This window comes from Bos mutus, chromosome 1, assembly GCF_027580195.1.
Source record: "Bos mutus isolate GX-2022 chromosome 1, NWIPB_WYAK_1.1, whole genome shotgun sequence".
Lineage (NCBI taxonomy): Eukaryota > Metazoa > Chordata > Mammalia > Artiodactyla > Bovidae > Bos > Bos mutus.
The window spans coordinates 3,271,554-3,283,976 of record NC_091617.1 but is presented as its reverse complement, the minus strand read 5'-3'; the positions used below and the strand labels follow the sequence as shown (position 1 = coordinate 3,283,976).

The window sequence follows — 12,423 nt, the reverse complement described above, 5'->3', positions numbered from 1 at the left end:
TGGATCTCCTTGCAGTCCAAGGGACTCTCAAGAGTCTTCTCCAACACCACAGTTCAAAAGCATCAATTCTTTGGCGCTCAGCTTTCTTTCTGGCCCGACTCTCAGGACCGCCACGAAGGCTTGCCTGCAAAGACAGGGGTGCCTGCAGAGTCTCCCACTTGGGGAGCCACGGAAGAGCAGCAGGCAGCGCCCCTTCGTGCGACACGGAGGACGCTATGGGATCCCCAGCCCGGAAGAGCACTTCCGGTTCTGCCACCGTCCTGCTGGACCCCCAGGGCCACGTGAGCGCCAAGTCACCTGCCAGGCACGGGCACCACCTCCCACCCGCTCCACCAGCACCCAAGTGTTCCAAGCGCCCGTCACCGCGCCTCCTCCGCCGCTGTCAACACAAACGCCCACACCCAGGAAGGAAGCAAAAAAAATAACCAGGCGTCTCAGAGCGATGCCTCATCCCCTTCCCCAGGGGAGCTAAGCGCCTCTCCCATCCCCAGAGGGCCTGAGACTCCAGAGAGCCGGGAGGAGGGGAGCAGAGGGGAGGGGAGGGGCGAAGACAAGGGGAGGGGCGCCGAGGAGGGGCGGGGCCGGGAGGAAGTGCCAGGTCCACGCCCAGAGCTTTGTCTGTGGCCTCTGAGGCAGAGACTCTTTAGAAGGGATAAAGTTGGAGGCTCTTCGAAATCAGTGAAGGCAGCCCTGTGTGTCCCTCTCCCAGGAGACCTAGGCTGACAGCTCCTGCCACCAGCAAGTTCCCAGGTGCCTCTAAAGCCCCCAAACTTGGAGGATGAGTCAGACAGCTTCTGCGTTCTGCCTCCAGGGCCCTCCCCGGCACAAGAGGAGTGTTTATTTCTTTCAGGCAGATATATCAGTGCTGAGCTGGAAAGAAGCCAAAAGCTGCCTTTCCATATAATCCAAGACCAGAACCAGCATCCTAAGGTAAAGAGTCTCCCTGCAATGCATGAGGCCTGGGTTCAATCCCTGGGTCAGGAAGACCTCCTGGAGAAGGGAATGGCTACCTACTCCAGTCTTCTTGCCTGGAGAATCCCATGGACAGAGGAGCCTGGAGGGCTACAGTCCATGGAGTCACAAAGAGTCAGACATAACTGAGTGACTAACCCTGGCGTTGTGGGTTCAACTGTGCCTCCCAAAAGTATTCTGAAGTCTTAAGCCTCATGCCTGTGAATATGACTATCTGTCCTCTGAAGTGAAGTGAAGTCGCTCAGTCGTGTCCAACTCTTTGTGATCCCATGGACTATAGTCTACCGGGCTCCTCCGTCCATGGGATTCTCCAGGCAAGAATACTGGAGTGGGTTGCCATTTCCTTCTCAGGGGATCTTCCCGACCCAGGGATCGAACCCAGGTATCCTGTGTTGCAGGCAGATGCTTTGCCGTCTGTCCTCTAGGGCTGTCATAATAAAGAACCATAGGCTATGGGGCTTAAATGGCATAAATTTATTTTCTCACAGTTCTGGAGGCTGGAGGTCTGAGATCCAGATGTCGGCAGGGCTGGTTTCCCCACGGCTTGTCGATGGCCACCTTCTCACCGTGTCTTCCTGTGTCCATGCATCTCTCATGTAAGTGTGTCCAAATCACCTTTTCTCAGACGGACACCAGTCGGACTGAATTAGGGCCCACCTAAGGGCCTCATTTTAACTTCATTACCTTGAACTCAGGTTCGATCCCTAGGTCGGGAAGATCCCCTGGATGAGAAACTGGCAACCCGCTCCAGTGTTCTTGCCTGGAGAATCTCGTGGATAGAGGAGGCTGGTGAGCTACAGTCCATGGGGTCGCAAACAGTCAGACACGACTGAGGGACTGAGCACAGACACCTCTTTAAAGGCCCCGTCTCCAAGTACACTCACATTCTGTATTACTGCGTGGTAAGGCTTCAGCCCTTAAAGATGGAGGGCCTACACTGCAGGCAGATGCTTTACCAGCTGAGCTACCAGGGAAACCCAAAGATGGGGGACACACACCCCCAATCCAGCCTGTAACAGTGACCTTATCTGTAAATCATTTACATTTTACAGCTGGGTCTCTGCAGCGGTAGTGAGCTAAGATGAGGACATACTGGAGGAGAGTGGGTTCCTAATCCAGCGTGACTGGGTCCTTCCAACAGAGGCAAAGTTTGGAGTGACGGACCGACAAGCCAAGGGACACTGAGGACTGTCGGCAACTTTGCATCTAGGAGCAAGGAAGAGATTACCTAGACCCTTCAGCAGGAGCAAAGCCCTGCCAACACCTTGACTTTGAACCTGCAGCCTCCAGAACAGTGGGAAAATAAATCTCAGGGCTTTTTGGGGGGGCAGGGGGTGGTTCATAACGTTTTTTTAAAGCACAGAATTTTTCTCTATTTTTTTTTAATTATTAATTTATTTGTTTTTGGCTGCACCGGGTCATCGTGGCAGTGCCTGGGCTCTTAGTTGCTGGCTCGCGCTTTCTCTGATTGTGGTGTGCAGGCCTCTCATTGCGGTGGCGTCTCTAGCCGCGGAGCAGCGTCTCCAGCCGCGGAGCATCGGCTCTACGGCACTCAGGCTTCAGTAGTTGCTGCTGACAAGCTTAGTTGCATGTGGGATGTGGCATGTGGGATCTTAGTGCCTCGACCAGGGATCAAACCTGTGTCCCCTGCATTGGCAGGTGGATTCTTAACCACCAGACCACCAGGGAAGTCCCCTAAATCTGAGTTCTTTGAAGTCACCCAGTCTGTGGTATTTTGTTAGGGCAATCATAGGAACTAAGCATAGGAGCCCCAGCTGGCACTGAAGGTTTAGACCTCTGAAGCCACTTAGCAATAACGAGAAAGCCTCAACTGAAATTATTCACTTTCTAAATCAACTAAAGCAAGTGAAAGTGAAGTTGCTCAGTCGTGTCTGACTCTTAGTGACCCCATGGACTGCAGCCCACCAGGCTCCTCCGTCCATGGGACTTTCCAGGCAAGAGTATTGGAGTAGGGTGCCATTGCCTTCTCCGAAAAATCAACTAAACTTCAGTTCAAACAAACTGTTAGCTTTAAGGGCTTTCCTGGTGGCGCTCATGGTAAAGAACCCACCTGCTAATGCATGAGACTTAAGAGACATGGGTTTAATCCCTAGGTCGAGAAGATCCCCTGGAGGAGGAAATGCAATCCACTACAGTATGCCTGCCTGGAGAATCCCATGGACAGAGGGGCCTGGTGGGCTACAGTCCATAGGGTCACACAGAGTTGAACACAATGAAGCAACTTAGCACACATGCACACATTCAGTTCAGTTCAGTCACTCACATCCAACTCTTTGCGACCCCACGGACTGTAGCACGCCAGGCTTCCCTGTCCATCACCAACTTCCGGAACCTACTCAAACTCATGTCCATGGAGTCGGTGATGCCATCCAACCATCTCATCCTCTGGCGTCCCCTTCTCCTCCTGCCTTCAATCTTTCCCAGCATCATTGTCTTTTCCAACAAGTCGGTTCTTCGCATCAGGTGGCCAAAGTATTGGAGTTTCAGCTTCAGCATCAGTCCTTCCAATGAATATTCAGGACTGATTTCCTTTAGGATTGACTGGTTGGATCTCCTCGCACAAGTTAGCTTCAAATAAAATTCAAAAATTGATTTATAATTCAGCATAGAGAGTGTCAGTATTGTCTCTATAGCCAGAATGTTTGAACTTAGATCCCTGCCCTGTCACTTACCAGGACTCAATCTTGGCCAAGTCATACCCTTGGGGCCTCAGTTTTCCTCATCTGTAGAAAGGGGATGATGTTGATGATATCATCTAGCGTGTACTATTAAATCAAATCAGTCAATGCTTATAAAGTATAATATGCCTGGTACAGACTCAAAGCTGTAAAAAGGTTTGATTGATCCTCACAAATAGTTATGTCACCAAAACATCTCTCAGTTATGTGTGACAGTCCTAAAACTCTTGGATCAGGCCTCCCGGAGTCTAGACTGATCACATGCAACATCAAAATTCACCAAAGCTCCAGGAAGAGAAGAGCAAAATGGAAAAATTTAACACTAAAGAAAAGAAAAATTTCAAAAGTATTAAAACCCTAAACTTAACATCTGGTTGCTAGGACAAGGAGAAAATATTTTTAAGAAAATCTCATTTGAGAATCCATGCGAATGCAGCTGGGTTCAGTTAGGAATTCAGGTTGCACAGCTCCTAATTTTTGGAGGTTGTCAGATGGACAAAACCAATAAAAAAAAAAAAAAAGAATCCATGCGAAACTGATGGGCAGTGCAAACCGACCGGCAGATATAGACACGAGACAGCGTGCTGGCAGGTGGAGACCAAGAAGGACTGTGAGTTAGGGTCTAATGGTAAACCCAGCCCACCCAGGTACGCAACACAAAAAATGTCTCACACGGCACCGACTGTATCAGGTGGGCTGCACTGAAATTTTTTATTCTACTTCAGTTCTTTAATGTTATCACAACTGTCTTAAATAAACCAACAAATACTCTATAACCCACCATTGGGAAACCATAGCAACAACCCTCTGCAAGAGTCTTCCAGCGCTTTCTTTTCCCACACTATTTAACGTCAGGGACTAAATTCTGAGGAAGCCTCCCAGTGCCTTCTTTGCTTTTCCAAAGTCTAAGATAATGACAGAGAAAACATGAATGTTCTAGAACAAACTACATAAAAAACTGGACATTAAAGCAGAGTTTCAAGTGGGCTACAAGCTCTGTGCTAAAAAGTCAGAAAAGTTTATCGTTAACTTTTTTCAACATTATTCTTATGTCCTAGAGAGCGATTTATTGTAATAAACATTTATACACATGTACCATATATATGTTCCATACATACACGTGGGCTTCCCTGGTGGCTCAGCAGTAAAGAATCCACCTGCAATGCAGGAAACCCGGGTTCGATCCCTAGGTCGGGAAGATCCCCTGGAGGAGGGCATGGCAACCCACTCTAGCACTCTTGCCTAAAGAATCCCATAGACAGAGGAGCCTGGCAGGCTGCAGCCCATAGGGTCGCACAGAGTCAGACACAACTTCAGGAGCTAGGCGGCAGCAGCAGCATACATACACACGTACCAGGCACCAGACACTATTTTAAGCTCTTCACAAATAACTCATTTAATCTCTATGACTATCCTGTGAGATGGATGTGTATTATACCCATTTTACAGATGAGGAAACTAAGGCCTGAGATGTCACTTAACTTTGGACACGTGATTTCTCAGGGTCTTAGAGCTGGAATTCAAACCCAGGCAACCGACGTCCTCACTCTTCACCACTAGACCACGCAGTTCAGACTGCTCTCCTCATCAGTTTTCTCACCACTTCAGTTGCCCGAGTTCATCAATAAGCAGATTGCTTTTTGAGTTTCAATGCTACCATCTTGCAAAAGGCTAACTTGCTTTACTCATTTTTAATTGAAGATGGCATCACCAACTTAGGCTTCCCTGATGGCTCAGACGGTAAAGCGTCTGCCTGCAATGCAGGAGACCCAAGTTCGACCCCTGGGTCACGAAGATCCCCTGGAGAAGGAAATGGCAACCCACTCCAGTATTCTTGCCTGTAAAATCCCATAGACAGAGGAGCCTGGTAGGCTCATGGGATCGCAAAGAGTTGAACACGACGGCGCACAGAGTCGGACACGACTGAAGCGCCTTAGCAGCAGTAGCAGCAGAGCGATTTCACATGGTCACCAACTCAACAGACATGAATTTGGGCAAACTCCCGAAGATAGTGAAGGACAGGGAAGCCTGGCATGCTGCAGTCCACGGGATCACAAAGAGTCAGACACGACTCAGCAACTGAACAGCGAACAACAACAATTGAGATATAATTGAATACAACATTATTATATTAGTTTCAGGTGTATATCTTTAATTCTGTGTATGTGTATATTGCAAATGATCCCCACAATAAGTCTCATTAACATCCATCACCACCATGCAAACTCTGAATCACTACAGCTCAGCCACCAAGAGGGCAGGTGACCCACAAACTGTCACCCTCTCAGTACTAGTCATTCCTTCCATGTTTTTTAACAGTGGAATCAGACTGTCAAAATAAGCTCCTTAGAAACCCGGACACACCTGTCTTGGAAAAGTTAAATTCTGAATTTGTTTTAAAGGAGTCTGTCTCTTATACAGGGATCATGCCTGTTCGGTGCTATCTTTACATCAAACCAGATCTGTTTGTAAAAATGATGTTCCAGCACACTCCCCCAAAGGAGTGCAACAGAGGGACATTACTGGGGGGGGGGGGAGGGTGTGGGGGGGAGGATGTGAATCCCCTTGTATCTCAAAAGCTTCTCTGACAGCCCCCTTCTTCCACCCCATCCCCCAATTCCTTCCACCTCATAATCAGAGAGCAGAAATGAAAAACCGACCCCCCCACCACTGTAGAATCAAAGATGTTTGCCCCCAAACATAATACAAACCCAGGTCTCAAGAAAGTAAAAACTGCTTTCAACCGAGAAGGCAATTATCCAACCAAACTGGTTGAACAAGAAAATTTGCAAATTCCAGGTTCTTGCTTCTGGGGTTCTAAAGGTGAGTTACCAATACACAGGGTCAGGAATGCAGAGGCTGAAAGTGTTACAAGGTAGAAAGAAAGTAAAAAGATTCCATCTTGATGCAACCACAGTCCTGGAATCCTCCAGGATGTGAAATGCAGAGCCCTTGCCTGTAGGTCTCAGTGTGGTCCCCACCCCTGTGGCTGAGCTGCCCTCTCTGAAAGAAACAGGCCTCCTGGGGCCTGAAGCTGGCAAGGGGATGGGGTGGGGTGGAGAATCACAGAACAAAGCTGATTTTGTTCAAGTGGAAAACTTGTGTCCCAGGTCGGGAGAGATAGAAAGTGAGATACAGCCACATTATTTCTTGCTTCCAACCCTCATTATTCGTATCACACGTGTACCTGCAGAGCCTCCAAACCCATTTCAAGATACTGACACAGAAGTGGACGGAAGGACCTCGTCAGGTTCGCCAACAGGCACTTCGCTTTCTGCGGACATGACTGCACTTTTACAGAAACGTAAGATCCCTGTATCCTTGAACAAAAAAAAAAGCCCCTTTAAGGGGTCTACGCTGGTTCCAAGGGCACAGGAATTTGTTTTCAGCCTTTGCATCTTTCTTCACGCTTCACCTACGGGCCACCCCTCCAAAATCATGACCTGGCTTTCCATTCCCTACCCTGCCACACACACCACGCTTCCCTGGAATGCCCCCTCTTCTTTTCTCCATCTAGGAAAATCCAACCCATCCTTCGAAGGCCAGCTGAAGTCCTTCCACCTCTGGGAAGCCCTTCTGACCTCCAAGCTGGGTTAGACAGTCTGTCATCCATGACTCCCATGCACAGTGGTTCTCAAAGTGTGGTCCCTGGATCAGCAGCATCAATATCAAAATTCTTGCCCTCCACCCCAGATCTGCTAAATCAGAATCTCTATCTCTGAGCCGGCAATCTGTGCTTTAACAAGGTCTCTTGTTAAATCAGGCTCTGATGCCCGTTCAACCTTGGCTTCCATTGCGGTAGATTACGATCAACGCTTTATTCCACCTCTACGCTCTTAGCTTAGGAGTTCCATCTGGCAAGCCCCCCAGAGCCCGGCATGCAATAAACACCTACTTGTTGAATTAACCTAAGGAACCGCTTCTAAAACCAGAAGAGACAGTGTGAAATCAGCAACTTTACAGGCTATCAAACCTCTGCCACTACATACATTCAGGCACATAATGCTAGCAACACCCATTCCTACAGAGTAAAACTGGAATTGGGTAACATCTCCATGAAACAAGTGATTTAAGAAAAATGAACATCGAGCTCCCAATCATAGCACGATCCAAGTTAAGATTCACTGAGCAGGTGAAAACGTATTCAGGAATGTTGGGAAAGACACAGCTTTGTGTCCCACAAGAGGTATTCACTGGCTCCACTGAACCGTCCCCGTGGGTGCCAAAGGAAGGGAACTACTAATATCCAGGTGTGATTAACCCATATTTGACATTGTGTCCTCTTGTCTCATCAGAGCTATGGATCCCAAGCTCAACCCTGTAAAACTCAACATGCTATTAGTGCCGACACAACTTAAGTCCTCCATGACTGAAAAAGAAGAAGAAGAAGAAAAGATGGACAGGGCTTCCCTCATGGCTCAGTGATAAAGAATCTGCCTGCCAATGCAGGAGGCACGGGTTCAATCCCTGATCCAGGAAGATCCCACAAACCGTGGAGCAACTAAGCCCACGTGCCCCCCAACTACTGGGCCTGTGCTCTAGAGCCTGGGAGCTGCGACTACTGAGCGCACGTGCTGTAACTACTGAAGTCCACCTGCCCTAAAGCCTGTGCTCCGCAACAAGAGGAGCCACTGCAATGGAAAGCCGCACACCGCAACCAGAGAGTAGCCCCCGCTCGCCACAACCAGAGAAAAGGCCTGAGCAGCATGAAGACCCAGCCCAGCCAAAAACAAATTAATTTTTTTTTTTTAAAAAAAAGGGTTATTAGAATAAAACTGAATGAGAGACAGCACAGTGTAGCAGAAAATTATTGGAAATACAGTAAGCTATCAGGTACTGGGCTCCCGTCTTCTGCCAGGCACTACACCAGAGGCTGAAATAGTCACAGGATGGGGGTTAAGGCCACAACTGTTCCCTGACCCACCCTGTGATCTCAGATGATCCATGTAAGAAACTTGAAGACAGTCCCAATCACACAAAATCACTGGTGGAGAATACCGTTACTATTTTTGCTGATTGTGGAAGGCTAAAAAATGTCCCCTCAGACAGTCCCAAACTCTAATCCCCAAAATCTGTGAACATTACCTTACGTGTCAAGAGATATAGTTGAGGGTCTTAACCAAAATGCAGTCATGGTTATCCTAACAAAACGGAGACTCACAGGGAGATTCATAGCTACAAGAGGAGAGCATGCACAGAAGCAAACATAGGAGTGATGCGGCCACAAGCCAAGGAACTCGGGCAGTCACCCGAAGCCGGGAGAAGTGGGTACAGGCTCTCCCATAGCGTCTTAGAGAAAGTGTGCCTGGGGCTACAATCTTGATTTTTACCCAGTGAGCCTGATTTTGGATTTCTGGCTCCCAGAACTGGGAGGGAGATTGGTGCTGTTTTAAACCACCAAATTTGTGGCTTAGGAAACTAATCCACTGATTAATCAGTTCATTTCCTTTTCCCCCACAACAGTGCATGTGGCAGATATTATCCCCATGTTATGGATGAGGAAACCTGGGCGCGGTGGTGTGGACCAGTCACAGGGACAGAGCAGGGCCAGCTGCAGACTCCATCAGTCTGATCTTCCCAGCATGTCTTCCACGTGAACTGACACGTGGGTTCCCTGGCCCTTAGGGACGGCCTGGGAAAGTCAACCCCAGAACACTGTCTCTCTAAAAAATGCTCTAAAGATTCCAAAGAAAAGACAAAAGGACGTTTAGACCCACAGGAGAGAAGGGTGTGCTCACCACACAAACACTATTCTCTATTTAGAAATCAAGGCGATGCAATTAACCCGTTCATTGAAGGGTCCGAGTTATGAGGTCATACACATCACAGACAGGCTGTCCCCAAAAATTACAGGCATCTGAATCGAAGGAAAAATTAAAACTTGTCCTAAGGGACTGAAATGCAAAAGTAGGAAGTCAAGAAACACCTGGAGTAACAGGCAAATTTGGCCTTGGAATACGGAATGAAGCAGGGTGAAGACTAATAGTTTTGCCAAGAAAATGACTGGTCATAACAAACACCCTCTTCCAACAACACAAGAGAAGACTCTATACATGGACATCACCAGATGGTCAACACTGAAATCAGATTGATTATATTCTTTGCAGCCAAAGATGGAGAAGCTCTATACACTCAGCAAAAACAAGACCAGGAGCTGACTGTGGCTCAGACCATGAACTCCTTATTGCCAAATTCAGACTTAAATTGAAGAAAGTAGAGAAAACCACTAGACCATTCAGGTATGACCTAAATCAAATCCCTTATGATTATACAGTGGAAGTGAGAAATAGATTTAAGGGCCTAGATCTGATAGATAGAGTGCCTGATGAACTATGCAATGAGGTCCGTGACATTGTACAAGAGACAGGGATCAAGACCATTCCCATAGAAAAGAAATGCAAAAAAGCAAAATGACTGTCTGGGGAGGCCTTACAAATAGCTGTGAAAAGAAGAGAAGTGAAAAACAAAAGAGAAAAGGAAAGATATAAACATCTGAATGCAGAGTTCCAAAGAATAGCAAGAAGAGATAAGAAAGCCTTCTTCAGCCATCAATGCAAAGAAATAGAGGAAAACAACAGAATGGGAAAGACTAGGGATCTCTTCAAGAAAATCAGAGATACCAAAGGAACATTTCATGCAAAGATGAGCTCGATAAAGGACAGAAATGGTATGGACCTAACAGAAGCAGAAGATATTAAGAAGAGATGGCAAGAATACACAGAAGAACTGTACAAAAAAGATCTTCACGACCCAGATAATCACAATGGTGTGATCACTGACCTAGAGCCAGACATCCTGGAATGTGAAGTCAAGTGGGCCTTAGAAAGCATCACTACGAACAAAGCTAGTGGAGGTGATGGAATTCCAGTTGAGCTATTCCAAATCCTGAAAGATGATGCTGTGAAAGTGATGCACTCAATATGCCAGCAAATTCAGAAAACTCAGCAGTGGCCACAGGACTGGAAAAGGTCAGTTTTCATTCCAATCCCAAAGAAAGGCAATGCCAAAGAATGCTCACACTACCGCACAATTGCACTCATCTCACACGCTAGTAAAGTAATGCTCAAAATTCTCCAAGCCAGGCTTCAGCAATATGTGAACCGTGAACTTCCTGATGTTCAAGCTGGTTTAAGAAAAGGCAGAGGAACCAGAGATCAAATTGCCAACATCCACTGGATCATAGAAAAAGCAAGAGAGTTCCAGAAAAACATCTATTTCTGCTTTATTGACTATGCCAAAGCCTTTCACTGTGTGGATCACAATAAACTGTGGAAAATTCTGAAAGAGATGGGAATACCAGACCACCTGATCTGCCTCTTGAGAAATTTGTATGCAGGTCAGGAAGCAACAGTTAGAACTGGACATGGAACAACTGACTGGTTCCAAATAGGAAAAGGAGTTCGTCAAGGCTGTATATTGTCACCCTGTTTATTTAACTTATATGCAGAGTACATCATGAGAAACGCTGGACTGGAAGAAACACAAGCTGGAATCAAGATTGCCAGGAGAAATATCAATAACCTCAGATATGCAGATGACAGCACCCTTATGGCAGAAAGTGAAGAGGAACTCAAAAGCCTCTTGGTGAAAGTGAAAGTGGAGAGTGAAAAAGTTGGCTTAAAGCTCAACGTTCAGAAAACGAAGATCATGGCATCCGGTCCCATCACTTCATGGGAAATAGATGGGGAAACAATGCAAACAGTGTCAGACTTTATTTTTCTGGGCTCCAAAATCACTACAGATGGTGACTGCAGCCATGAAATTAAAAGACGCTTACTCCTTGGAAGGAAAGTTATGACCAACCTAGATAGCATATTCAAAAGCAGAGACATTACTTTGCCAACAAAGGTTCGTCTAGTCAAGGCTATGGTTTTTCCTGTGGTCATGTATGGATGTGAGAGTTGGACTGTGAAGAAGGCTGAGCGCCAAAGAATTGATGCTTTTGAACTGTGGTGTTGGAGAAGACTCTTGAGAGTTCCTTGGACTGCCAGGAGATCCAACCAGTCCATTCTGAAGGAGATCAGCCCTGGGATTTCTTTGGAAGGAATGATACTAAAGCTGAAACTCCAGTACCTTGGCCACCTCATGCGAAGAGCTGACTCATTGGAAAAGACTCTGATGCTGGGAGGGATTGGGGGCAGGAGGAGAAGGGGACGACAGAGGATGAGATGGCTGGATGGCATCACTGACTCGATGGACGTGAGTCTGAGTGAACTCCAGGAGTTGGTGATGGACAGGGAAGCCTGGCGTGCTGCGATTCATGAGGTCGCAAAGAGTCGGACACGACTGAGCAACTGATCTGATCTGATCTGATCTGAAGACTCCTTCCACTGCAAAATAAACCTCAGAGCCTTTACTTGGAATCCAGAAGAGCATTTACCACGTGCAGGGCCCCGTGGTCCTACTGACAGATAGCTGCTAACATCCCAGTCATCTTGGCTTTCCTAAGAAGAAGAGTTTGGGGTGGTGAAAATCATCACGAAATACAGCACTAACTGGGTGAGTGTGCACTTTTGCTGCAAGTCTAGACCTATTGATGATGACACTTGGTGGAAAATACGGAGTATTTCAAACATAGTTTTGCATAGACTATGATTACAGTCTGGAAAAAAAAAGAAAGAGAAACAAATGCCAAGGTAAACACTTGGAAGGATAAACACTAACAATAATATTGTCAAATAATAATAATATTGTAAACACTAACAACACATGAACATATGCTCAACAGCACTAATTGTTAGGGAAACGCACA

General features: G+C 46.9%; 1 protein-coding gene across 3 annotated transcripts in view; it reads right to left on the bottom strand.

The window, feature by feature from the left end:
• TIAM1 (TIAM Rac1 associated GEF 1) overlaps window positions 1-12,423 on the bottom strand; it is a 464,589-nt gene that overhangs the window by 408,822 nt on the left and 43,344 nt on the right. The gene's annotated exons all lie outside the window — the stretch shown is intronic.